This window comes from Musca domestica, unplaced genomic scaffold (genome assembly GCF_030504385.1).
Source record: "Musca domestica strain aabys unplaced genomic scaffold, Musca_domestica.polishedcontigs.V.1.1 363, whole genome shotgun sequence".
Taxonomy (NCBI): Eukaryota; Metazoa; Arthropoda; class Insecta; order Diptera; family Muscidae; genus Musca; species Musca domestica.
In genome coordinates, this window is record NW_026712319.1 from 178009 (window position 1) to 205020 (window position 27012).

The 27012-nt window shown below is 33.5% G+C and overlaps 1 protein-coding gene across 2 annotated transcripts in view; it reads left to right on the plus strand.

Moving 5' to 3' along the window:
* The window catches only part of LOC101888019 (neuroguidin), a 224175-nt gene that overhangs the window by 132422 nt on the left and 64741 nt on the right, over window positions 1–27012 (plus strand). The window lies entirely within an intron of this gene.

Genomic DNA, 27012 nt, shown 5'->3' on the forward strand with positions numbered 1-27012 from the left:
AACATATCGATTGGAGAGATAATCGACGAACGAGCGACCGAGCAACAGAGGAAGTTTGAAAGCGTTTTAAAATAGTTTATGGAAATTTTTATTTTTTGCTTTGTTATTATTTATGTTTTTTTAGCATTTTGAAACTGTTAAATCATGATTATCATATCCAAAATAACAACACACGTGATAAACAAAATTTGCATAAATCGATTCGCTTTCATGCCAAGCCTTACTATTTTCTATGCTTTCCAAAGGTGTAATGACCCTAAGAAGACAAGTGTTTGGATAGCGGGCTATTTGGGCATCATGTTTAAAAAAAAAATTAAAAAAAAAATATTTTTAAAAAATCCCCATTTATTGGTACGCCTTGAAAAAATATTTTTAAAAAATCCCCATTTATTGGTGCGCCTTGAAAAAATATTTTTAAAAAATCCCCATTTATTGAAAGGCCTTGAAAAAACATTTTAAAAAAATCCACGTTTATAGCAGCGTCTCCAAAAAATATATTTAAAAAAATACACGTTTATAGCAGCGTCTCCAAAAAATATTTTTTAAAAATCCACGTTTATAGCAGCGTCTCCAAAAAATATTTTTTAAAAAATCCACGTTTATGGCAGCGTCTCCAAAAAATATTTTTAAAAAATCCTTGTTTATAGCAACGCCTCCAAAAAATATTTTCTTACGTTTATAGCAGCGTCTCCAAAAAATATATTTAAAAAAAATACACGTTTATAGCAGCGTCTCCAAAAAATTTTTTTAAAAAATCCACGTTTTTAGCAACGCCTCCAAAAAATATTTAAAAAAAACACGTTTATAGCAGGGCCTCCAAAAATATTTTTTAAAAATCCACGTTTTTAGCAGGGCCTTGAAAAATTATTTTTAAAAAATCCACGTTTATAGCAGGGCCTTGAAAAAATATTTTTAAGAAATCCCCGTATATAAATGGGGCTTCAAAAAATATTTTTAAAAAATGCACGTTAATAGCAGGGCCATTAAAAATATTTTTAAGAAATCCCCATCTATAAATAGGGCTTGAGAAAATATTTTTGTAAAATTCCCGTCTATAAATAGGGCTTGAAAAAATATTTTTAAAAAATCCCCTGTAAATGAACCTTGAAAAAATATTTTTGAAAAATTCCCGTCTATAAATAGTGCTTGAAAAAATATTTTTAAAAAATCCCCTATAAATTAACCTGGAAAAAATATTTTTGAAAAATTCCCGTCTATAAATAGGGCTTGAAAAAATGTTTTTGAAAAATCCCCTATAAATGAACCTTGAAAAAATATTTTTGAAAACTTCTCGTCTATAAATAGGGCTTGAAAAAATATTTTTAAAAAATTCCCTATAAATGAACCTTGAAAAAATATTTTTGAAAAATTCCCGTCTATAAATAGGGCTTGAAAAAATATTTTTAAAAAATCCCCTATAAATGAACCTTGAAAAAATATTTTTGAAAAATTCCCGTCTATAAATAGGTCTTGAAAAAATATTTTTAAAAAATCCCCGTCTATAAATGGGACTTGAAAAAATATTTTAAAAAAATCCACGTTTATAGCAGCGCCTCCAAAAAATATTTATAAAAAATCCACGTTTATAGCAGCGCCTCCAAAAAATATTTTTAAAAAATCCACGTTTATTGATAGGCCTTAAAAAAATATTTATAAAAAAATCCACGTTTGATGTTAGGCCATTGAAAAAATATTTATAAAAAAATCCACGTTTATTGGTAGGCCTTGAAAAAATATTTATAAAAAATCCACGTTTATTGGTAGGCCTTGAAAAAATATTTATAAAAAATCCACGTTTATTGGTAGGCCTTGAAAAAATATTTATAAAAAATCCACGTTTATAGCAGCGCCTCCAAAAAATATTTTTAAAAAATCCACGTTTATTGGTAGGCCTTGAAAAAATATTTATAAAAAATCCACGTTTATAGCAGCGCCTCCAAAAAATATTTTTAAAAAATCCACGTTTATTGGTAGGCTTTGAAAAAATATTTTTAAAAAATCCACGTTTATTGGTAGGCCTTAAAAAAATATTTTTTAAAAAATCCACGGTTATTGGTAGGCCTTGAAAAAATATTTTTTTAAAAATGCACGTTTATTGGTAGGCTTTGAAACAATATTTTTAAAAAATCCACGATTATCAGTTGCCTTTGAAAATTTTTTTTTTTTTTTTTTAAAAATCCAAGTTTTGTTAATTGCTCTTAAAAAATATTCCTTATCTCAGCTCTCCATCACCTATCCACCCATCCACCTGATTAATCTAAAATATGAGAGGATTCGCCAGGTCTACAAGAATTTTATTTTAAAACTTTGTTTTTCAATTTATTAATTAATTAAAAAAAGCATGACGACAACAAAAATAGCGGGCGTAACGCAATCTAGCAGCGGAAAAAAGCGGCCCAACCCAAAACGTAGCAAAAAAATCAGGGCTCAAATAGGACAGCACCTTGAGTGTGGGCAAGGATATTTAGCGGGCTGCTGACTACTTTTTTTCCAACAGAGAAAAAATTTGCAAGGAGAAAGTGGTTATGACAGGGAATGTTAAGCGGACCAGGATTGGGGGGTTGAATACTTTATCATATCAAGATTACAAAAAAGCGAAACAAACGTCGAAAAAGGGAATAAAAAATCCATTTTCCGCTACCGGACATTACACGGCGCAGTGGAAAAGAGTCGCATCTCACCATCCACGAAAACAAATAACAACGTTTCACATATGATTGCATATATAATGCCTGCCAGTCGACCAGCCAGCAGGGCAGCCACCCAGCCTTCCTGCACATGTTTTTTCCAGCCTCCACAGCCGCCCCACCTCCACCTTGCTAGACATTTCAGCGAACATTTAAACTTGTCCATTAACTACCCTCTTTCTGGATGGATGGATGATGGAACAAGTGGCAAGCTATGGCTTAAAAAAATGGAAAAAATCTGAACAGAAAAACAAAGCCATTTTCCGTGGATATAGCAACACGGAGTTTTAAAACGTGGAATGGTGGGAAAAAAATATATACTCAACAACATTAAAAATGCAATGATATGCCGAAAAAATAATGGATATTTTTCCCAATCCGTTGAGTACTTTTTTCCGGACAAATATGAAAAAGGGGACCTTTTCCTATGTCTACGTACGGGATAATCATGCTGGTCTCAGTGGTGATAGAGGGATTGGGGTTTTAAAAACTCACGAGTTTTTAATAAATGAAAAATAAAAATTAAAAAACAAAAATACACCCACGAATTTTTGGATCTATGAGGCATCCGGAAAAGGGATGCTACTCATTTTATTTTATTTCAAAAAAAAAAAAAAATGCAGACCTAAAAAATACTTGGTCACCAACGCATTTGAGGAAATAGAAACTGAATTAAACAATCGTAATTTTTGGTAATAAATTGGAAGGTTGGGAAATATCCTTCATTGCAATTTCAAGGATTTGTTTCATTGTCTCTTAGAAGAAAAAAATCCAAAATTCCTTAAAAATAATTTTAAAAAATTATCTTGGTCCTTAAATAAAAATTTTTTAAAAAATAATATTTACAAATTCCCAGTTTTGAGGTCCTTGACAACCAAATTTTGAAAAACTTCAAATATTACTGCGTATGTTCTTTCATAAAAAAAAAATTTTCAAGGACTATACCAGACGTGAATTTGTAAAAAATATTTTTTCAAGGACTACACAAGACGTGGAGTTTTTAAAAAAAATATTTTTTAAGGACTAGACGTGGACGTGGATTTTTTAAAAAAATATTTTTCAAGGACTAGACAAAACATGCACATTTTAAAAAATATTTTTTTTAAATATTGACCAGACATAGGTTAAAAAAATATATTTTTTTGTTAAAGATGTGTATATTTTAAAAAAATAAATTAAAAAAAAAAAAAATAGACTAGATGTGTTTTTTTTTTAAATATCTTTTTCGAGGATTATATTTTTTGAAAATATTTTTTCAAGGCTATTAACTAACGTGGATTGTTTTTGAAAATATTTTTTCAAGGCTATTAACTAGCGTGCATTTCTTAAAAATATTTTTTTTAGGCTATTAACTAACGTGAAATTTTTAAAAATATTTTTTCAAGGCCTACCAATGAACGTGGATTTTTTAAAAATATTTTTTCAAGGACTATTAACAAAGGTTGATTTTTTAAAAATATTTTTTCAAGGCTATTAACTAACGTGGATTTTTTAAAAATTATTTTCCAAGGCTATCTATAAACGTGGATTTTTTACAAAATATTTTTTTCATGGCTATTAACAAACGTGGATTTTTTACAAAATATTTTTTTAAGAACTATTAACAAAGGTTGATTTTTTAAAAATATTTTTTCAAGGCTTTTAACTAACGTGGATTTTTTAAAAATATTTTTTCAAGGCTTTTAACTAACGTGGACTTTTGAAAAATATTTTATCAAGGCTGTTAACTAACGTGGATTTTTTAAAAATATTTTTTCAATGCTTTTAACTAACGTTAATTTTTGAAAAAAAAAAAATCGACAAGTCCTTGTAGAAAAACGTTTAAAAATCCATTTGAAGCCGTTAGTCCTTGGAAAATATTTAAGAATCCACGAGTACTTCTCTTTTTGTCTTTGAAATAAAAAATATTTAAAAATCCCAAAATTGAGGTCTCTCGTCTTTGAAAAAAAAAAATTATTTTTCAAGACTAACGTGGATTTTTTAAAAATATTTTTTCAAGGCTATTAACTAACGTGGATTTTTTAAAAATATTTTTTCAAGGCTATTAACTAACGTGGATTTTTTAAAAATATTTTTTCAAGGCTATTAACTAACGTGGATTTTTTAAAAATATTTTTTCAAGAGTCAACTATAAACGTTAATTTTTTGAAAATATTTTTTCAAAGGTCAACTATAAACGTGAATTTTTTAAAAATATTTTTTCAAAGGCTATTAAAAAAATATCACTTAAAAAAAATTAAAAATCTTCAAGTACGACTCTGTTGGTCCTTGAAAAAAATTAATAGTTTATAATCCCCGCTTTGAAGCCTTTGGTTCTCGAAAACGAGATTCGCTCTTGAAATAAATTATATTTGTTGGTCTTAAAAAAAAAAATTAAAAAATCCTAGTTACGAGGCCTTTGATACTTAAAAAAGTAAATAATCGATGCGTCCTACTCGGTTGGTCTTTTAAGTAAAAATATTTAAATAACCAAGTTTTTAGGCCTTTGGTTCTTTAAAAAAATGTTTTAAAATCCGTTGTTCCTTAAACTAAATAATATTTCAAGAAAACCATTTGAAGCCGTTAGTCCTTTGAAAATATTTAAGAATCCACGAGTACTTCTCTTTTTGTCTTTGAAATAAAAAATACTTAAAAATCCCAATATTGAGGTCTTTCGTCTTTGAAGAAAAAATATTTATAAATTAAAATACTAATATTATTTATTTAAAACCCAAGAGTATATTTAAAACCCAAGAGCATTACTCTGTTGGTCCTTTAAGTAAAAAAATATTTAAATAACACTGTTTTAAGGCCTTTGGTCCTTGGAAGAAAATATTAAGAAATAAACGCTTTGGCATCTTTTGTTAATGAAAAAACAAATATTGAAAAAACTTCGAATGTTATTTTGTAAGTCCTTGAAACAAAATAAAATTAAAAAATCTTTCTCGAGCCCTTTGATCTTTGAAAAAAATTAAAAATCACAAAGTACGACTCTATTAGTCCTTGAAAAAAATAGCATTTAAAAATCGCCGTTTGAGGCCTATGATCGTTGAAAAAATGTCCTAGAATTCGTCCTTGAAATAAATAATAATGAAAATTCCCGTTTGAGGCCTTCAGTTTTTGAATAAAAAAAAATAAATAGAAAAATCGACAAGTAATACTCTGTTGGTCCTTGAAAAAAAATAGTTAAATAATCCTGTTTTGAGGCCTTGGTCCTTGAAAAACTAACATTTACAAATTTTAAAAAATATTTAAAAAACCCCTTTTTAAGGTCTTTGTTCTTTGGAAACAATATTTAAAAATCCACAAGTACTACTCTTTTCGTCCTTGAAGTAAATTATATCTGAAAATTCCAATTTGAGACCTTTGATCCTTAAAAAATAATATTTAAAAATTTACGAATACTACTCTGTTCGTCCCTAAAAAACAATATTTAAGAAATCCCCGTTTGAAGTTTTTGGTTCTTGAATAAAATTATTTAAAAATCTACAAGTTTGTCATTGAAAAAAAATATTTAGGAATCCGTTTGACTTTGAAATAAATAGTATTTATAAAAAACCGTTTATAGCCTTTAGATTTTGGAACAAATATTTCAAAAATACCTTTTTTAAGGCCTTTTGTCCTTCAAAAAATTGAAAATCGACTAGTACTACACTGTTCTTCCTTGAAATAAATTATATTTGAAAATTCCCATTTGAGGCCTTTGGTCATTGAAAAAAAAAATTAAATCCCAACCTTTCTTTATTGTTTGTCCTTTGGAAAATATTTTCTTGAAATATTTAAATTGATTCCAATAATATTTGGTTTTGTTTTTCTTTTCATTGCAGGTAAGCTCCAATTCGAATTTTCGAAAAGTTCTGCGGTAAGAAAATGTATACCTAATACGTATAAGATTCATACATTTCATACATGGATCATGATCTCATTTAATAATCATATTCATGTAGGAAGCCACAGAATTGTGAGAAATTATATATGAAGCTATGTTGACGTATAAAAAATGTCATATTTTATGTATAAAACGTCAAAAACTTATGAATCAATGTAAAAAATGTAGCAAATGTGTTTAAATACTACCCACACTACCCCGTATATGTATAATTGTGACTAAATATGCGTTTTATACCTTTTATACAGGTGTATGACATTTTTGACGTTTACGACATTTTGTCAAAAACCTCAAAAGTGTCCAAAAATAAAGCACTTTCAATTTTTGTATCCATTTAGGGCATTCGAAAATGTACATTATGTATGTACGTACCTATTTTTTTTTTTTACAAAAACAAGTTTAGGACATACATATGTATAAAACGTCTAAAACCCTAGAATGCTGGTAAAAAATCACCAAATGTGTTAAAATATTGTACACATTGACCCGCATATGTATATTTTGGTCTAAATGTGCGTTTTATACATTTTAAGCAGCTATATGAGGTTTTTGACATTTACGACATTTTGTCGAAAACCTCAAAAATGTCCAAAAATGAAACAATTTCAGTTTTTTTTATCAATTTAGATGATTAGAAAATGTGTATCATGTATGTACGTACCTATTTTTGCAAAAAACAACTTTACGACACATGTAAAAATGTCTAAAACCCTAGAATACTGGTAATAAATCGCCAAAGGTGTTAAAGTATTGTACACATTGACCCGCATATGTATATTTTGGACTAAATGTGCGTTTTATACATTTTATACAGGTATATGAGGTTTTTGACATTTACGACATTTTGTCAAAAACTTTAAAAAATGTCCAATAATGAAGCATTACACATTTGTGTATTGATTTAGATTATTAGAAAATGTACATAATATATGTACGCACCTATTTTTACAAAAACAAGTTTACGACACATGTATAAAACGTCTAAAACCCTAGAATGCTGGTAAAAAGAATTACCAAATGTGTTAAAATATTGTCCCTATTATCCCGTATAGGTATAATTTTGGCTAAATGTACATTTTACATCTTTTTTACAGGTTTATGACGTTTTTTACATTTACGACATCTTGTCAAAAACCTCAAAAATGTCCAAAAATTAAGCAATTTCAGTTTTTATATCGTCTTAGATTATTAGAAAATGTACATCATATATGTACGTACCTATTTAAAAAAAAAACTTTACGACACATGTAAAAAATGTCAAAAACCCTAGAATGATGGTAAAAAAATACCAAATGTGTTAAAATATTGTACACATTGACCCACATATGTATATTTTGGACTAAATGTGCGTTTTATACATTTTATACAGGTGTATGAGGTTTTTTACATTTACGACATTTTGTCAAAAACCTCGAAAATGTCCAAAAATGAAAAATATTCAGTTTTTGTATCGCTTTAGACTATTAGAAATTGTACATCATGTATGTACGTACCTATTTTTACTAAAACAAGTTTACGACATGTGTATAAAACGTCTAAAACCCTAGAATGCTGGTAAAAAAATACCAAATGTGTTAAAATATTGTCCACATTATCCGTTTGTGTATAATTGTGCCTCAATTAGCGTTTTATACCTTTTATACAGGTTTATGACGTTTTTTACATTTACGACATTTTGTCAAAAACCTCAAAAATGTCCAAAAAGTGAAGCACTTTACATTTTGGTATCGATGTGGATGATGAGAAAACGTACATCATATATGTACGTACCTATTTTTTACAAAAACGAGTTTACGACATATGTATAAAACGTCTAAAACCCTAGAATGCTGGTAAAAAATCACCAAATGTGTTAAAATATTGTCCGCATTATCCCGTTTGTGTATAATTGTGCCTAAATTGGCGTTTTATACCTTTTATACAGGTTTATGACGTTTTTGACATTTACGACATTTTGTCAAAAATCTCAAAAATGTCCAAAGATTAAAAAAATTAAATTTTTTTTATCAATATAGATGATTAGAAATTGTGTATCATGTATGTAAGTACCTATTTTTACAAAAACAAGTTTACGACATATGTATAAAACGTCTAAAACCCTAGAATGCTGGTAAAAAATCACCAAATGTGTTAAAATATTGTACACATTGCCCCGCATATGTATATTTTGGACTAAATGTGAGTTTTATACCTTTTATACAGGTATATGAGGTTTTTGACATTTACGACATTTTGTCAAAAACCTCAAAAATGTCCAAAAATTAAGCACTTTCAATTTTTGCATCGATTTAGATGAGTAGAAAATGTGCATCATGTATGTACGTACCTATTTTTTACATTAAAAACTTTACATGTGTATAAAACGTCAAAAAGCCATTAATTCATGAAAAAAATTGCCAAAATGTTTTCAAATGTTGCCGAAATGGTTTACTTACTTACTAACTAAGTCTACATTTTATACCTTTTATACAGGTATATGAGGTTTTTGACATTTGCGACATTTTGTCAAAAACCTCAAAAATTTTCAAAAATGAAGAACATTCAGTTATAGTATCGGTTGAGACCATACGAACATTCGTATCAAGTATGTACGCTCCTGTTTTTTACATAAAACACTTTACGACACATGTATAAAACGTCAAAAACCATTCATTTATGACAAATAATTTGCAAAATGTTTTTTAAATTTTGCCGAAATGGATTATCTTTAGCTTTTTTGGAAGTACGTTTGCGTTTAATACCTTTTATACAGGTATATGAGGTTTTTGACATTTACGACAATTTGTCAAAAACCTCAAAAATTTTTAAAAAATTTCAGTTTTTATATCGAATTAGATTATTAGAAAATGTACATCATATATGTACGTACCTATTTTTACAAAAACAACTTTACGACATGTGTATAAAACGTCTAAAACCCTAAAATGCTGGTAAAAACTCACCAAATGTGTTTAAATATTATCCCCGTAATTCCGTATATGTATAATTTTCCTAAATGTGCGTTTTATACATTTTAAACAGGTATATGAGGTTTTTGACATTTAAGACATTTTGTCAAAAACCTCAAAAATGTCCAAAAAGAAGCACTTTCAGTTTTTGTATCGATTTAGATTATTAGAAAATGTACATCATGTATGTAAGTACCGATTTTTACAAAAACAGGTTTACGACTTGTGTAAAAACGTCTAAAACCCTAGAATGGCGGTAAAAAAATCACCAAATGTGTTAAAATATTGTACACATTGACCCGCATATGTATATTTTGGTCTAAATGTGCGTTTTATACATTTTAAACAGGTGTATGAGGTTTTTTACATTTACGACATTTTGACAAAAACCCTAAAAAATTTTCAGAAATAAAGTACAATCAGTTTTTGTATCGATTTTGAGCATAAAAACACTTCTATCAAGTATATACGTACCTATGTTTTACATAAAAAACTTTACGACATGTGTATAAAACGTCAAAAACCCCTAATTTATCACAAGTAATTGACAAAATGTCTTTAAATATTGCCGAATTGGTTTGTTTTTAACTTATTTGCAACTAAGTCTGCGTTTTATACCTTTTATACAGGTTTATGAAGTTTTTGACATTTACGACATTTTGTCAAAAACCTCAAAAATGTCCAAAAAATTAAGCACTTTCAGTTTTAGTATCGCTTTAGATTATTAGAAAATGTACATCATATATGTACGTACCTATTTTTACAAAAACAACTTTACGACATGTGTATAAAACGTCTAAAACCCTAAAATGCTGGTAAAAACTCACCAAATGTGTTTAAATATTATCCCCGTAATAATGTATAATTTTATATATGTATAATTTTGGCTAAATGTGCGTTTTATACATTTTAAACAGGTATATGAGGTTTTTGACATTTACGACATTTTGTCAAAAACCTCAAAAATGTCCAAAAAATGAAGCACTTTACATTTTGGTATCGATTTGGATGATGAGAAAACGTATATCATATATTTACGTACCTATTTTTACAAAAACAAGTTTACGACATATGTATGAAACGTCTAAAACCCTAGAATGCTGGTAAAAAAATTACCAAATGTGTTTAAATATTGTCCCTATTATCACGTATAGGTATAATTTTGGCTAAATGTACATTTTACATATTTTATACAGGTATATGAGGTTTTTGACATTTACGACATTTTGTCAAAAACCTCAAAATTGTCCAAAAATTAAACACTTTAAATTTTTGTATCGAATTAGATTATTAGAAAATGTACATCTTGATGTAATTGTCTATTCCCACAAAAACAAGTTTACGACGTGTGTAAAAAACGTCTAAAACTGTATATTAGCAACAAATAAGTAACCAAATTTGTTTAAGTAGTGTCCCAACTGTCCTGAATACGAATATTTTTGACTAGCAATACATGTTATACATTTTATACAACTGTAAAAATTTTTTGACATTTACGACATTTTGTCGTAAACCCAAAAAATCTCCAAAAATCATTGTAATTCAATTGCCGCATGCATATGTACACACTTGTACATAACGAACATCCTGAATTGGAAATTTTTCGCGTTCATACATTTTTAAGCCTTCCATTAGCGTCAAAATAAAATCTATCTTCACTCGAGGGGAGGACCTAAAAGCAAAACTAATTTCGAGTGGAAACTAGTGATTCTCGTTGAATTTTAGCAGCATTTTTGGCGAGTTTTTTTGGTGCTCTTTTGCAGAAGAAGAAAAAAAATTCCCATCAAAATCGAAAACTACAACAAAAAACAGTCGGCCCCTATAGTTCGACAAAAACACATCTCCCTGATTTTTTTTCTTGCTATCTCCGACATATTCCGCGCTTTTTATTGCCTATTACTGTCAAAGTAAAAGTTTTTCGCGGATCCGGCGATATGATGGCGTATAAAATGGGGGAGGGTGGAGGAGGTATGAAGACATGGGTAAATAAAAGCCGGGATAACAGAGGCAAAAGCAATGCCATACGGCTGCTGAAATAAAGGAAAAGATTTTTTTGTTCTCTACAGAGCCATGGTCAAATAGAAATGCTCTCCACAACTAATGCTAGACAAAAAAGGAGGACAAAAAGCACGCTTTGCAAGCACAACATATCATTCAATTTTTACCCTCCATAATTTTTCCACAGCTACTTTTGTTTGACCCAGCCCCCCCACCTCCTTCTCAAACCCCAGAAAGCCCATTTTTACAGAGGAGATGGCTGGTGACCAAAACATTTGACACAAACACACAGTTTGCACTGCTGTTGGCCAAGAGATATGAGCCCAACAATGGCAAAACAGAAATCGCATATTTCCAGTTGTTGTTTGTATTTTTTTTTTTTTTTCAAAACACCGGAAATGGCTAAAAAATACAAACCTCCACCATTTGAATGGCGAAAAAAAAATCGCAATTCTAAAAAACACAATTTTTGTAAAGTGAACTCTGATCCGAAGTTAACTGCATGGGGGGAAGGTGGGAGGATAATGTTCAAAAAATAAGAGAATACATGTCTTCTCTATCCCCCTCCCACAGAGATTCAGTTGTCGAAATACGAGAAGTTGTGGTGGCAATCAGGACGTATTTACTTTTGGCTCAGTGAAATATAACTACGCTCTCTAAAAAGAGGAGACACAGTGGCATCTGAGAGAACACCTCTCAGGGATAAATAAATTGTGAATAAAAAAATAATTATCCACATTTGGGGATAAATAAATTATCCACATTTATGGATAAAAAAAAATTATCCACTTTTGTGGATAAATATATTATCCGCATTTGTGGATAAATTAAATTTATCCACATTTGTAGATAAAAAAAGTTATCCACATTTCTGGATAAATAAATTATCCACGTTTGTGGATAAATATATTATCCACTTTTGTGGATAAAAAAATTATCCACATTTTTGGATAAAATAATTATCCATTTGTGTGCATAAATAAATTATCCACGTTTGTGGATAGAAATTATCCACTTTTGTGGAAAAAAAATTATCCACATTTGTGGATAAATAAGTTATCCACATTTCTGGATAAAAAATTATCCACATTTGTGGATAAAAAAATTATCCGCATTTTTGGATAAATAAATTATCCACTTTATGGAAAAAAATTATCCACGTTTGTGGATAAAAAAATATCCACGTTTGTGGATAAATAAATTATCCACGTTTGTGGATAAAAAAATTATCCACATTTGTGGATAATTTAAATTATCCTAAATTGTGGATAAGAAATTTATCCACTTTTGTGGATAAATAAATTATCCAGATTTGTGGATAAATAAATTATCCATTTTTCTGGATAAATAAACTATCCACATTTGTGGATAAATAAATTTTCCACTTTTGGGGATAAAAAAATTATCCACATTTGTTGATAAATAAATAATCCACATTTTTGGATAAATAAATTATCCACATTTGTGGATAAATAAATTATCCACTTCTGTGGATAAATTAACTTAATTCACATTTGTGGATAAATAAATTATCCACAATTGTGGATAAATAAATTATCCAGATTTGTGGATATATAACTTATCCACGTTTGTGGATAAATAAATTATCCACTTCTGTGGATAAATAAATTATCCACACTTACGGATAAAAAATTATCCACATTTGTGGATAAATAAATTATCCACATTTATGGATAAAAAAATTACCCTCGTTTGTGGATAATTAAATTATCCACTTTTGTGGATAAATAAATTATCCACGTTTGTGGATAAATAAATTATCCGCGTTTGTGGATAAAAAAAATTATCCACATTTGTGGATAAATAAATTATCCACATTTATGGATAATAAAAATTATCCACATTTGTGGATAAATAAATTATCCATTATTCTGGATAAATAAATTATCCAGGATTGTGGATAAGTAAATTATCCACTTCTGTGGATAAATAAATTATCCAAATTTGTGTATAAATAAATTATCCACATTTTTATCCACGTGGATAAATTCTTTATCCACAAACGCGTATAAATTATTTATCCACAAATGTGGATAATTTTTTATCCACAAATGTGGATAACTTATTTATCCGAAAATGTGGATAATTTATATTATCCACAAATCTGGATAATTTATTTATCCAGAATTGTAAATAAGTATATTATCCACTTCTGTGGATAAAAAAATTATCCACATTTGAGGATAAAAAATTATCCACTTTTGTGGATAAAGAAATTATCCACATTTGTGGATAAAAAAACTATCCACACTTACGGATAAAAATTATCCACATTTGTGGATAAATTAAATTTATTCACATTTGTGGATAAATAAATTATCCACTTCTGTGGATAAATAAACTATCCACAATTGTGGATAAATAAATTATCAACATTTGTGGATAAAAAAAATTATCCTCGTTTGTGGATAAATAAATTATCCACATTTATGGATAAATGAATTATCCACGTTTGTGGATGAACGCCATAATTTGAACACTTGTTTTTTTTTTTTTGTTTTTGAATGAAAGCAAAAAATGTCGGATATAGCATCAAATTTTAGAATAAGTTTTTAATTTTTCGAATTCTAAATCTGTCTGCGACCAAAATATTTGCGTGCCCAAGGCTTTTTATACACCCTCCAGAATATTTTCACGATAATATTCGACATTTATTCTAATGCCACCCACGGTCAATTTATACGTGCGGAGAGCGACCATCGACTGTTATGGCGGCCCACACACAATCACCATGGCCGGCACTTAAGTTCTGTTCTGGTGGCCAATCGAAGGTGCGTATTTTCAGCTGACCTCTTTGACAAGTAAACACGATCATTTTGTTTGTTTACAAACTGCAGGACAACGAATGTTTTCTCATCGGAGAGAGCAGAGAAAAACAAAATCGGCAGTTCACCACTCGGCACTCGGCCAAGTGAAGCAATTCTTTAACTGTTTTGAGTCTATTTTCTTTCGGTTGCGGTGTAAGTTCTTGCCCCTTTTTGGAATTTCAATGGCTTTACCCCGAGCTCTGTTTTCAATATTTCCCGAATGGTGTAATGCGATATGTTCAGGTCACGAGCCATTTTTCGGCCTCTGCGACGCGGAGGTTTCGATCAAGTCGCTTCGACTACTTTTCGAATCATTTCCATGGCCATTTTTCGGCCATTGCAACGCGAGATTCGATTAAGTCGCTCCGACTACTTTTCGAACCATTTCTGCTGATGTTGCTGGGCTATTCACTATTTTCGGCCTAGCGAAGCCACTCTTTAGCTCTTTTAAATATATTTTCTTTCCGTTGCGGTATAAGTTCTTTACCCCGATCTGAGCTCATTTTTCAATATTTGCCGAATGGAATATTGCGATATGTTCAGGTCACGAGCCATTTTTCGCCCACTGTGACGCGGGGTTCGATCAAGTCGACTTCGACTACTTTTCGAAGCATTTCTGCTGATGTTGCTGTTCTGTTTTCTTCCGTTCACTTCCTTGACGTCGGTCTAAGCTACTAGTATCAGTGAGCTGAGCATATCGCAATTTTCCATTCGGCAAATATTGAAAAATGAGCTCGGGCAAATACTGAAAAATGGGCTCGGGATAAAGCCATTGAAAATCCAAAAAGTGCAAGAACTTACACCGCAACAGAAAGAAAATAGACTCAAAAGAGCTAAAGAGTTGCTTCGCTTGGCCGAATGACGCTTCTTTACTTTTCGAACCATTTCTGCTGATGTTGCTGTTTTCTTCGACCACTTCCACTCCCTTGACGTCGGGCTACGCTACCAGTACTAGTACCACGATAACGAGAGATGGTACGAGCTACAAAAGATTTATTCACATTTAAGTGCTGAAGTTATCTAACGCTGGCCACTTGTGGCTCTCCAGCCAAATATAAAGAAATCCCACTATCCCGCTTGAATTCTCCATCACGAATAACTTTTTTTCTGGAAAATTCTCAGCAAAATGCCTCTTGTTCGCTTGTAGACTGTGAGCTGGAATAATTTTAATAGCTGCCGAACGAGTGGCTTAGAAATGCCAGCAGTCTGAAATTGGTTGCAGTTCTTTCATCTCACCCTGAATATTATGTTTTCCTTTCAAACCTCCCCCCACAAAGGGTCAGAGTTTTGAATATGCAAAACTGTTATAAAATCCGAAATAATATTTTTTATAGCTGTCGGACGGGTGGGAATAATTTTAACAGCTGTCGGACGAGTGCCTAAGAAATGCTAGCAGTCTGAAATTGGTTGCGGATTTTTCAGCTCATCCGGCATATTAGTTTTTCCTTTCAAACCTCCCCTATTATTTGAGTATGACTCTCCGCGGGCCTCATCCCAGTCTCGTTGACAATATTTGATATTCGATTCGACGAAATGGGTTAGTAACGATGCACGCGACTTGGTTACCATTTTTTGGTGGAGACTCTTGTTTTTTGTCAGAAAATCATTTTTGGGTTTTAACCATACTCCCCCCCCCTACCCTCTCCAGGATTAAATTCATGCTAACATTAAAAAGTAAAGGCATTATTTTTCGCGCCACCATTTTTTTTTTCAACCGAACACCACACTACAGGTTTGCAGTCTACCCTGATTGTGTATCATTTCCAACGAATCCGAGCTTCGTTGTCCTGAAAGTATTGATGCCATAGAATTTTGATGTATTGAAATCCTTGGCTCTCTATTTTTTTGAGTCCTTTTGCATTTGAGTTTTTTTTACGAACATTTGAAATGTACGAGTCAAGCAGCGCAGGTCGATGGCGGGGTTACAATGCCAATGACACCCGCCATGGCTGGGAGTAGCAATTGTTTGTTGGACTCTTAACGTGAATGCCATACTCGAAATAGATGTTGTTGTTGTTGTTGTTGTAGTTGGTCGCTTGTTAATGTTTAATGGATTTGTATTTGACGGCTGGTTACTGCAATTGTTGTTGTTGGTGTAATTATTGTTTACAAGTTTTGTAGTAAAACAAACAGAAATGTTGATACCGCAGTTCCGTTGTTCTGCTGTTGTTTTTTTTTAACAGCTTCTCATTCGTTTGTTCTGCTGTCATGTTAACATTTATATGTTGTTGTTGTTGGTGTTGCTGTTGTTTTTTAGATGCATTTCACATTCATTGCTTATTTACTTTACCTCCCCCTCCCCACCCTTCCTTACTCCTCCCATACCCATCCCTTCCTCCTCCCATACCCTGAGCCATGCATAACACGCTCTCATCTCAAGCTTCAAAAAAATCATTCAATTCAACATTTTGCAAACTTTATGTCCATTTCGACAACAACAACAATATCCAAGGGAGGAAAATACAGAAAACAACAACCACAACACCCAAATGGCCATTGGAAATTGTCAATATTTACAAAAAACTTATAAGTAGCATTTGTGCGAGAAAATCCCAACATCCGGAAAATCAAACAGAAAAAAAATAAAAAATTGAAAAACTGAAAAATTGAATTGAATTGAATTTTCGAAAAAAAAAACACAATTCTCAATGACATGGAGAGAAGCGAAGGACATGTGCAACATTTATTAGCCGTTGTTAGAGGGTTCAATGATACTCTGGGAAAAAAAGAGGTGGGATTTTCAATCGCTTTAAATCCACATTTTTGTAGATATTTTTAGGGATTTGTAAATGATTTTTTTTTTTTTTTTGAGAAATTTGAATATTTTTTTTTTTGGAGATATTATCTCGGATATTTAAATACAATTTTTTTGGAGACTTTTGAATGCAATTTTTAAGGATGTATCGTAGTAGGATTTAAATACCATTTCTTTTGTGAATATTTTAATATTATTTTTGATGAAAGAGAGAGGAAGAGAAAGAGAGGAAGAGAGAGAGGGAGAGGAAGAGGGAGAGAAAAAGGATGAGGGAGGGAGAGGAAGTGAGAGAGAGGAAGAGGGAGAGAAAGAGAGACAGGAAGAGAAAGATAGGAAGAGGGAGAGAGAGAGACAAAAGGTCAATGACCCCAGGTCAAGAGGTCATTGACCCTATGTCAAGAGGTCATTGACCCCAGGTCAAGAGAGGAAGAGATAGAGAGAGAGGGAGGGGAGAGAGAGAAAGAGAGAGATAGGAAGAGGGAAAGAGAAGGAGAGAGAGAGAGAGTGAAGGAGGGAGAGAGAGAGAGGAGGTGGGAGAGATAGATGAAGAGAGAGAGAGAAAGGGGAAGAGAGATAGAAAGAGGAAGAGAGAGAGAAGATCGATGACCCCAGGTCAAGAGGTCATTGACCCCAGGTCAAGAGAGGAAGAGATAAAGGAAGAGAGAGAGAGATAGAGAGTGATAGAGGAAGAGAGAGAGAAAGAGAGAGATAGGAAGAGGGAAAGAGAAGGAGAGAGAGAGAGAGGGAGAGTGGAGGAGGGGGAGAGAGAGAGGAGGTGGGAGAGATAGATGAAGAGAGAGAGAGAAAGGGGAAGAGAGATAGAAAGAGGAAGAGATAGAGGAAGAGAGAGAGAGTAAGATAGAGATAGGAAGAGGGAAAGAGAGAGAGAGAGGAAGAGAGAGAGAGACAAAAGGTCAATGACCCCAGGTCAAGAGGTCATTGACCCTAGGTCAAGAGGTTATTGACCCCAGGTCAAGAGAGAATGAGAGAGGGCGAGAGACAGATAGGAAGAGAGAGAGGAACAGAGAGAGAGGAAGAGAGAGAGAGAGAGAGAGAGAGAAAAGGTCAATGACCCTATGTCAAGAGGTCATTGACCCCAGGTCAAGAGAGGAAGAGAGAGAAAGAGTAGGATGGAAAGATAGAGGAAGAGAGAGAGGAAGAGAGAGAGAGGAAGAGGAATAGAGAGAGAAAGAGGAAGATGAAGAGAGAGAGAGAGAGAAAGGGGAAGAGAGATAGAAAGAGGAAGAGAGAGAGAAGGTCAATGACCCCAGGTCAAGAGGTCATTGACCCCAGGTCAAGAGAGGAAGAGAGATAGACGAAGAGAGAGAGAGAGGAAGAGTGAGAGAGAGGGGAGGAGAGAGAGAGTAAGAGAGAGAGATAGGAAGAGGGAAAGAGAGAGAGAGAGGAATAGAGAAAGATAGAGAGTGGAGGAGGGAGAGATATAGAGGAGGAGGGAGAGATAGAGGAAGAGAGAGGAAGAGGTATAGAGAGAGAAAGAGGAATATGAAGAGAGAGAGAAAGGGGAAGAGAGATAGAAAGAGGGGAATAGAGAGAGAGAGAGGAATAGATAGTGAGACAAAAGGTCAATGACCCCAGGTCAAGAGGTCATTGACCCTAGGTCAAGAGATTATTGACCCCAGGTCAAGAGAGGAAGAGAGAGAGAAAGAGAATGAGAGAGGAAGAGAGAGAGAGAGAGGAAGAGAGGAAGAGGAATAGAGATAGAGGGAGGGAGAGGAAGAGGAATAGAGATAGACAGAGGGAGAGAGAGACTAGGTCAATGACCCCAGGTCAAGAGGTCATTGACCCCTGGTCAAGAGAGGAAGAAGAAGAGAGAAAGAAGAAGAGAGAGAGGAAGAGAGAGAGAGGAATAGAGAGATAGAGGAAGAGAGAGATAGGGGAAGAGAGAGAGAGGAAGAGAGATAGGGGAAGAGAGAGAGAGGAAGAGAGAGAGAGAGAGGAAGAGATAGATAGGGGAAGAGAGAGAGAGAGGAAGAGAGAGAGAGAGAGGAAGAGATAGATAGGGGAAGAGAGAGAGAGAGGAAGAAAGAAAGAGAGAGGAAGAAAGAAAGAGAGAGGAAGAAAGAAAGAGAGAGGAAGAAAGAAAGAGAGAGGAAGAGAGAAAGGTCAATGACCCCAGGTCAAGAGGTCATTGACCCCAGGTCAAGAGGTCATTGACCCCAGGTCAAGAGGTCATTGACCTTTCTCTCTTCCTCTCTCTCTCTCTCTCTCTCTCTCTTCCTCTCTCTCTCTCTTCTTCCTCTCTCTCTCTCTCTCTCTTCTTCTCTCTTTCTCTCCCTCTTCCTCTCTTCCTATCTCTCTCTTCTTCCCTCTTCTTCTCTCTCTTTCTTCCTCTCTCTTCTTATCTCTCTTTCTTCCTCTCTATTTCTCTCATTCTCGTCCTGTCTCTCTCTCTCTCTTCCTATCTCTATCGTCTTCCCTCTTCCTCTCTCTTCCTCTTTCTCTGTCTCTCCATCTTCATCTCTCTCTACTTCTTACAGAGGTCATTTAACTTGTCTCTCTCTCCCTCTTCCTCTCTCTCTCTCTCCCTACATCTTTCCCCAGGTGTCCCCAGGTCGAGAGGTCATTGACTCCATGCCAATGGGTCATCGACCTTTTCTCCCTCTCCCTATTCCTCTCTCTCCCTCTTTCTCTCCCTACATCTCTGTCGTGCTTTTCTCTCTTTCCCTGGGGGCATAGACCCCATGTCAAGAGGTAGGTCATTGCCCGTTACAAGAGGTCACTGACCTCATGCCAAGGGGTCATTGACCACATGTCAAGAGGTCATTGGCCCCATGTCAACAGGTCATTAACCCTACTCTTAACATGTGAATTCTTATACAAATTCTGTCAAACAGAAATCAATCAAAAAGATAAATCTTCACAGTTGTAATATTTTCAAATTCGGAAATATTTGTTTTAATTATGTAGTAGGATAAATTTATGTGCACCAATATTTCTTACGATGTATTCATAAAAATATCCGACAGAACCCTCTTCATCGACTGCTCGAACAAAACTAAATATTCTCCCAAAACCAATTTGACAGAAAATTCAAAATTATTTATATTTTACAATTGTGTTGGTGAACACACAGATATTCCATGGGAGAGAGAAAGAGGACGAGAGGGAGAGGAAGAGAAAGAGAGGGAGAGAGAAAGAGAACGAGAGGGAGAGGAAGAGAAAGAGAGAGAGATGAAGAGAGAGAGAGAGATGAAGAGAGAGAGAGAGAGAGAGAGAAAGAGGAAGAGGAAGAGAGAGAGAGAGAGAGCGGAAGAAAGAGGGATAGGAAGAGAGAGAAAAGGTCAATGACCTCGGTTCAAGAGAGGAAGGGAGAAGAGAATAGAGGGAGAGAGAAAAGGTCAATGACCTCAGGTCAAGAGGTCATTGACCCCTAGTCAAGAGAGGAAGAAAGAGAGAAAGAGGATGAGAGAGGGAGAGAGAGGAAGAAAAGGTCAATGACCCCAGGTCAAAAGGTCATTGACCCCAGGTCAAGAGAAGAAGAGGGAGAGAGATGAAGAGAGAGAGAAAGAGGAAGAGAGAGAGAAAGAGGAAGAGAGAGAGAGAGAAAGAGAACGAGATTGAGAGGAAGAGAAAGAGAGAGAGATGAAGAGAGAGAGAGAAAGAGGAAGAGAGAGAGAGAGCGGAAGAAAGAGGGATAGGAAGAGAGAGAAAAGGTCAATGACCTCGGGTTAAGAGAGGAAAAGATGAGAGAATAGAGGGAGAGAGAGAAAAGGTCAATGACCTCAGGTCAAGAGGTTATTGACCCCAGGTCAAGAGAGGAAGAGAGAGAGAGAAAAAGAATGAGAATGAGAGAGGGAGAGAGATAGAGCGGAAGAGAGAGAGGATGAGTGGGAGAGGAGGAGGGAGAGAAAGAGGAAGAGAGAGAGAGAGGAATAGGGGTAGAGGGAGGGAGAGGAAGAGGAATAGAGATAGAGAGAGGGAGAGAGAGAGAGAGAAAAGGTCAATGACCCCAGGTCAAGAGGTCATTGACCCCAGGTCAAGAGAGGAAGAGAGAGAGGAAGGAGAAGAGAGAGAGAGGAAGAGGGAGAGGGAGAGAGGAACAGAGAAAAAGGGAGAGAGGAAGAGTGAGAGAAAGAGGAAGAGAGAGAAAGAGGAAGAGGGTCAATGACCCCAGGTCAAGAGGTCATTGACTCCAGGTCAAGAGGTCATTGACCTTTCTCTCTTCCTCTTCCTCTTCATCTCTCCCTCTTTCTTCCTCTCTCTCTCTTTCTTCCTCTCTCTCTCTCTTTCTTCCTCTCTCTCTCTTTCTTCCTCCCTCTCTCTTTCTTCCTCTCTCTCTTTCTTCCTCTCTCTCTTCCTTCCTCTCTCTCTCTTCCTCTCTCTTCTTCTCTCTCTTTCTTCCTCCTCCTCCTCTTCCTCTATCTTTCGCTCTCTCTTTCTTCATCTCTCTATTTTTCTCTTCCTATCTCTTTCTTTCTTCCTCTCTCTCTCTCTTTCTCTCCCTCTTCCTCTCTCTTCTTCTCTCTTCGTATCTCTCTTCTTCCTTTCTCTCTTCCTATCTCTCTTCTTCCTTTCTCTCTTCCTATCTCTCTCTTCTTCCCTCTTCTTCTCTCTCTTCCTTCCTCTCTCTTCTTATCTCTCTTTCTTCCTCTCTATCTCTCTCTTCCTATCTCTATCGTCCTCCCTCTTCCTCTCTCTTCTTCTCTTCCTCTTTCTCTGTCTCTCCATCTTCATCTCTCTCTACTTCTTACAGAGGCCATTTAACTTTTCTCTCTATCCATCTTCCTCTCTCTCATCTCTCTCTACATCTTTCCCCAGGTGTCTCCAGGTCAAGAGGTCATTGACCCCATGCCAGTGGGCCATTGACCTTTTCTCCCTCTCCCTATTTTTCTCTCTCCCTCTTTCTCTCCCTACATCTCTGTCGTGCTTTTCTCTCTTTCCCTGGGGGCATAGACCCCATGTCAGGAGGTAGGTCATTGGCCCCATGTCAACAGGTCATTAACCCTACTCTTAACATGTGAATTCTTATACAAATTCTGTCAAACAGAAATCAATCAAAAAGATAAATCTTCACAGTTGTAATTGTTACAATTTCGGAAATATTTATTTCAAATATATAGCATGATATATTTATGTGCTCCAATATTTCTTACGATGTATTCATTAAAAATATCCGACAGCACCCTCCTCATGGACTACTCGAACACAACTAAATATTCTCCCAAAACAAATTTGACAGAAAATTCAAAAAAATGTATTTCTTACAATTGTGTTGGTGAACACACAGATATTCCATGGGATACTCTTTGCCTAGCCCTGGTATATACATTTGTCGGCAAAAACTTGTTTTTTTTTTTTAAATTAATTCCGTTGACAACCTACTCATTTACCTAAAAGATTATTAAAAAATATTTTCATAAAAAGTTTAACCATGTGGAAATTTTTTAATATTGTATTAATGAAGAAAAACAACCACAAAATAACATATTCTCCGGCAATTGTAATAATTTATTAATAAGATAGAAAAAACCCTAACCTACTTCCCTCTACCTCTACCTCATCAGACAATCTTATATGGGATGTTAAAAAAAAATCTGCAAAATTTCAGGCCACCATAAAAAAAGGAATCCCATCAATGACAAAGGATAAAAGTCCTTGTTTTATCATCTGCATACTGGTCTCTTGGCAAAGGGACATGTTTCGCCTGGAAAAAAAACCTGTCGTCAACCAGCCAGTCAGCGCCAGCCAAATGATTAGAATCATATAAATTTCATAAATTAAATATACACATTAACTTTATGGAAAACAACATTACCGGAAAATTACGGGTTTCGCTGATGGCGGAAATCTGGTTTTGGGACAGGAGAGTAAATACAAAAAAATGTCCCATTCTTGGACTAACAAAACCCACACCTAATGCAAAAGCTATGGAATCTCATTACAATTTCAACAGCCAACCCAAAATCCCAAAAAAACACGCTTGTGATGAATTCCAGATTTTTTTGTTGATTTTGCGGCAGCTGAATTTGCCAATGTTTCGCTAAAAAAATCCATCCCAAACTGGGATAGACAACAGGATCAGGGAAAAAACAAAAAATATTTGCTGAAAATACAAATTTCATAACAAACGTCAACAGAATAAAATTTTTGGGTTTCACTTTTTTCTCCCCCTCTCCAAACGGAAATCACTGCATCCCAAAAGTATGCAACGGAAAAAAATGGTTTCTTTTGGCAAACAAGCTGATATTTCTCTCGTTGTTGTTTCGCAAAATGTTATCCCCGTCAAAGCTTTAGACAAACGGAAATTGTCCCAGGATTTGTTGTTTTTTTAGCAAGCATGCTCATTCATGTTGCGTAGAAATACAAGTGGCTGAAAGGTTGGTAGATTTCTGTAATTGAATTTATTAAAAAATAAAATTGGGGGGGGGGGGGTAGAGTGGGATAGAGAGAATATTTTTTTGAAAGAGTCTTCCGAGTTATTAACGAGGATTTTTTAAGACTATTTTCCAAGGACCAACGGAGCCATAAGTGGGGATTTTTTAAGAGTTTTCCCCCAATATTTGAGGGCAATAGAGGTGAAAAGAGTAAAGAGTAGTGAAACAACTGGGAATCAACGTCCAAATGAAACGGCGGAAGCTAGAATCTTGCAATTTTGCATGAGATTCCGACTTGGTGTGTAGGTTAAAAGGCTGGGTTTTTAGAAATTTATACTAAAACAAGTTAAAAATCAATAATTTCGGCCGGGCCGAACGAATTTCAATACCCCCCAGCATTTGGAACTAATTTGGAAATTTTCAAAACATAAAATCCTTAAAAAAAAATCTGTTCAAATTGTAACAAGTAAAAAAGCTGTAAGTTCGTCCGGGCCGAACTTTTAATACCCTCCACCATTTGGCACAAATTTGGCAATTTCCAAAAAAAAAAAAATAAATAAATAAATAAATAAAATCCGTTAAAAATTCTGTTAAAATCTTAAAAATACCGAATGCCTATACGACGACGTGGACGTACATAGTCAACTTTTTTCATAAGTTATTACAATATTTAAATGCGAAACTTGAAGAAAAATCTGTTTAAATGTCGCTAAAATCATCAAAATACCGAATATCGGGAGGTACCGTTATATGGGGCTATACGATGACGTGGACCTGCACAGACAATTTTCTGGCATAGGCTGGAGTATCCATTACGAACTTCATATGCCAAATTTGAAACAATTCCCGTGAATAATTTTGCTAAAATCATCAAAATACCGAATATAGGGAGGTACCCTTATATGGGGGCTATACGAAGGCGTGGACCTGCACAGACAATTTTCTGTCCTAAGCTGTAGTATCCATTTCGAATTTCAAATACCAAATTTGAAACGATTCCGGTAAATAATGTCGCTAAAAACATCAAAATACCGAATATCGGGGGGTACCGTTATATGGGGGCTATACGAAAACGTGGACCTACATAGACAATTTTCTGTCACAGACTGTAGTTCCCATTACGAACTCTATATACGTTATTTGAAAAAATTCCGGAGAATAATGCTGCTAAAATCATCAAAATACCGAATATAGGGAGGTACTTATACATTGGGTCTATACGAAGACGTGGACCTGCACAGACAGTTTTCTGTTGTAGACTGGAGTATCCATTACGAACTTCAAATACGTAATTTGAAACAATTCCGGTGAATAATGTCGCTAAAATCATAAAAATACCGAATATTGGGAGGTACCGTTGTATGGGGGCTATACGAAGACCTGGACATGCACAGACAACTTTCTGTCATAAGCTGTAGTTCCCATTACGAATCTCAAATACCAAATTTGAAACAATTCCGGTAAATAATGTCGCTAAAATCATCAAAATACCGAATATCGGGAGGTACTTATATATGGGGGCTATAAGAAGACGTGGACCTGCACAGACAATTTTCTGTCATAGGCTGGAGTACCCATTACGAATCTCAAATACCAAATTTGAAACAATTCCGGTGAATAATGTCGCTAAAATCATCGAAATACCGAATATCGGGAGGTACCGTTATATGGGGACTATATAAAAACGTGGACCTACATGGCCCATTTACAAACTTAACTTGTCTACTGGAAAAATAAGCATGTGTGCAAAATTTTAGCCTTCTATCTCAATTCGTTCGGAAGATGGCGTGATTACAACAGACAGACGAAGAGACAGACGGACTGACTGACAGACAGACATGGCTAAATCGTCTTAGAAATTTACGCTGATCAAGTATTATATACTTCTTTGGGTCTGACATGAGTATTTCGAGGAGTTACAAACGGAATGACAAAATTAATATACCCTCCATAGTATGGTGGAGGGTATAAAAATAGTGTTTAAATATCGCCTATAACGTCCCATTAAGATAGTATTTAAATGTGTTCAAAAATATTATTTAAATATCCCCAAAAATAGCATTTGAATTTCCAAAAAAAAAAAATAGTATTTAAATTTCATCAAAAATAGCCCTTAAATATCGCCGATAATGTTGCATTAAAATAATATTTAAATGTGTCCACAAATAGTATTTGAATTTCGCAAAAAATTGTATTTAAATTTCAGCAAAAATATCATTAAAATATCCCCAAAAAAAGTATTTAAATATTCTGAAAATAGTATTTAAATACACCCGATAATGTCCCCAAAAAATAGTATTTAAAATCCACCAAAAATAGTATTTAAATATCTCCGATAGTATCCCATTAAAATAGCATTCAAATGTACCCAGAAATAGTATTTAAATTTCCCCAAAAAATAGCATTTGAATATCCCAAAAAATAGTATTTTATTATCCACGATTATATCCCAAAAAAAAAAAAAAAAACAATTTTTTAAATCTCACCAAAATAGCATTTAAATATCACAAAAATAGCATTTAATTATCCACGATAATAGTATTTAAATAACCTTGATAATATCTCACAAACATAGTATTTAAATATCCCCGATTATGTCTTCCAAAAATAGCATTTAAATATCCCCAAAAAATAGCATTTGAATTTCCAACAAATAGCATTTGAATTTTCACCTAAAATATAATTTCAATTTCACGAAAATAGCATTTAAATATTCCAAAAATAGTATTTAAATATCCACGATAATATTCCCCAAAAATTGTATTGGAATTGCTCCAAAATAGTGCCAAAAATAGTTTTTAAATATCGCCCATAATATCCCATTAAAATAGTATTTAAATGTGTCAAAAATAGTATTTAAATATCCCCAAAGAATAGTATTTAAATGCGCCCAAAATTAGAATTTGAATTTCAAAAAAAAAAAAAAAAAATAGTATTTAAATTTCATCAAAAATAGCATTTAAATATGCCAAAAATAGTATTTAAATATCCCCAAAAATAGCCCTTAAATATCGCCGATAATGTTGCATTAAAATAGTATTTAAATGTGTCCACAAATAGTATTTGAATTTCGCAAAAAATAGTATTTAAATTTCAGCAAAAATAGCATTAAAATATTCCCCAAAAAGTATTTAAATATTCTAAAAATAGTATTTAAATACACCCGATAATGTCCCAAAAAAAAATTAAAATCCACCAAAAATAGTATTTAAATATCTCCGATAGTATCCCATTAAAATAGCATTCAAATGTACCCAGAAATAGTATTTAAATTTCCCCAAAAAATAGCATTTGAATATCCCAAAAAATAGTATTTTATTATCCACGATTATATCCCAAAAAAAAATATTTAAATGTCCCCAAAAGTAGCATTTAAATATCCCGAAAATAGCATTTAATTATCCCCGAAAATAGCATTTAAATATTCCTGATAATAACACCCAAAAATAGTATTTAAATATCTCCGATAGTATCCCATTAAAATAGCATTCAAATGTACTTAAAAATAGCATTTGAATATCACAAAAAATAGTATTTTAATATCCACGATTATATTATATCCAAAAAAATAATTATTTAAATCTCACCAAAAT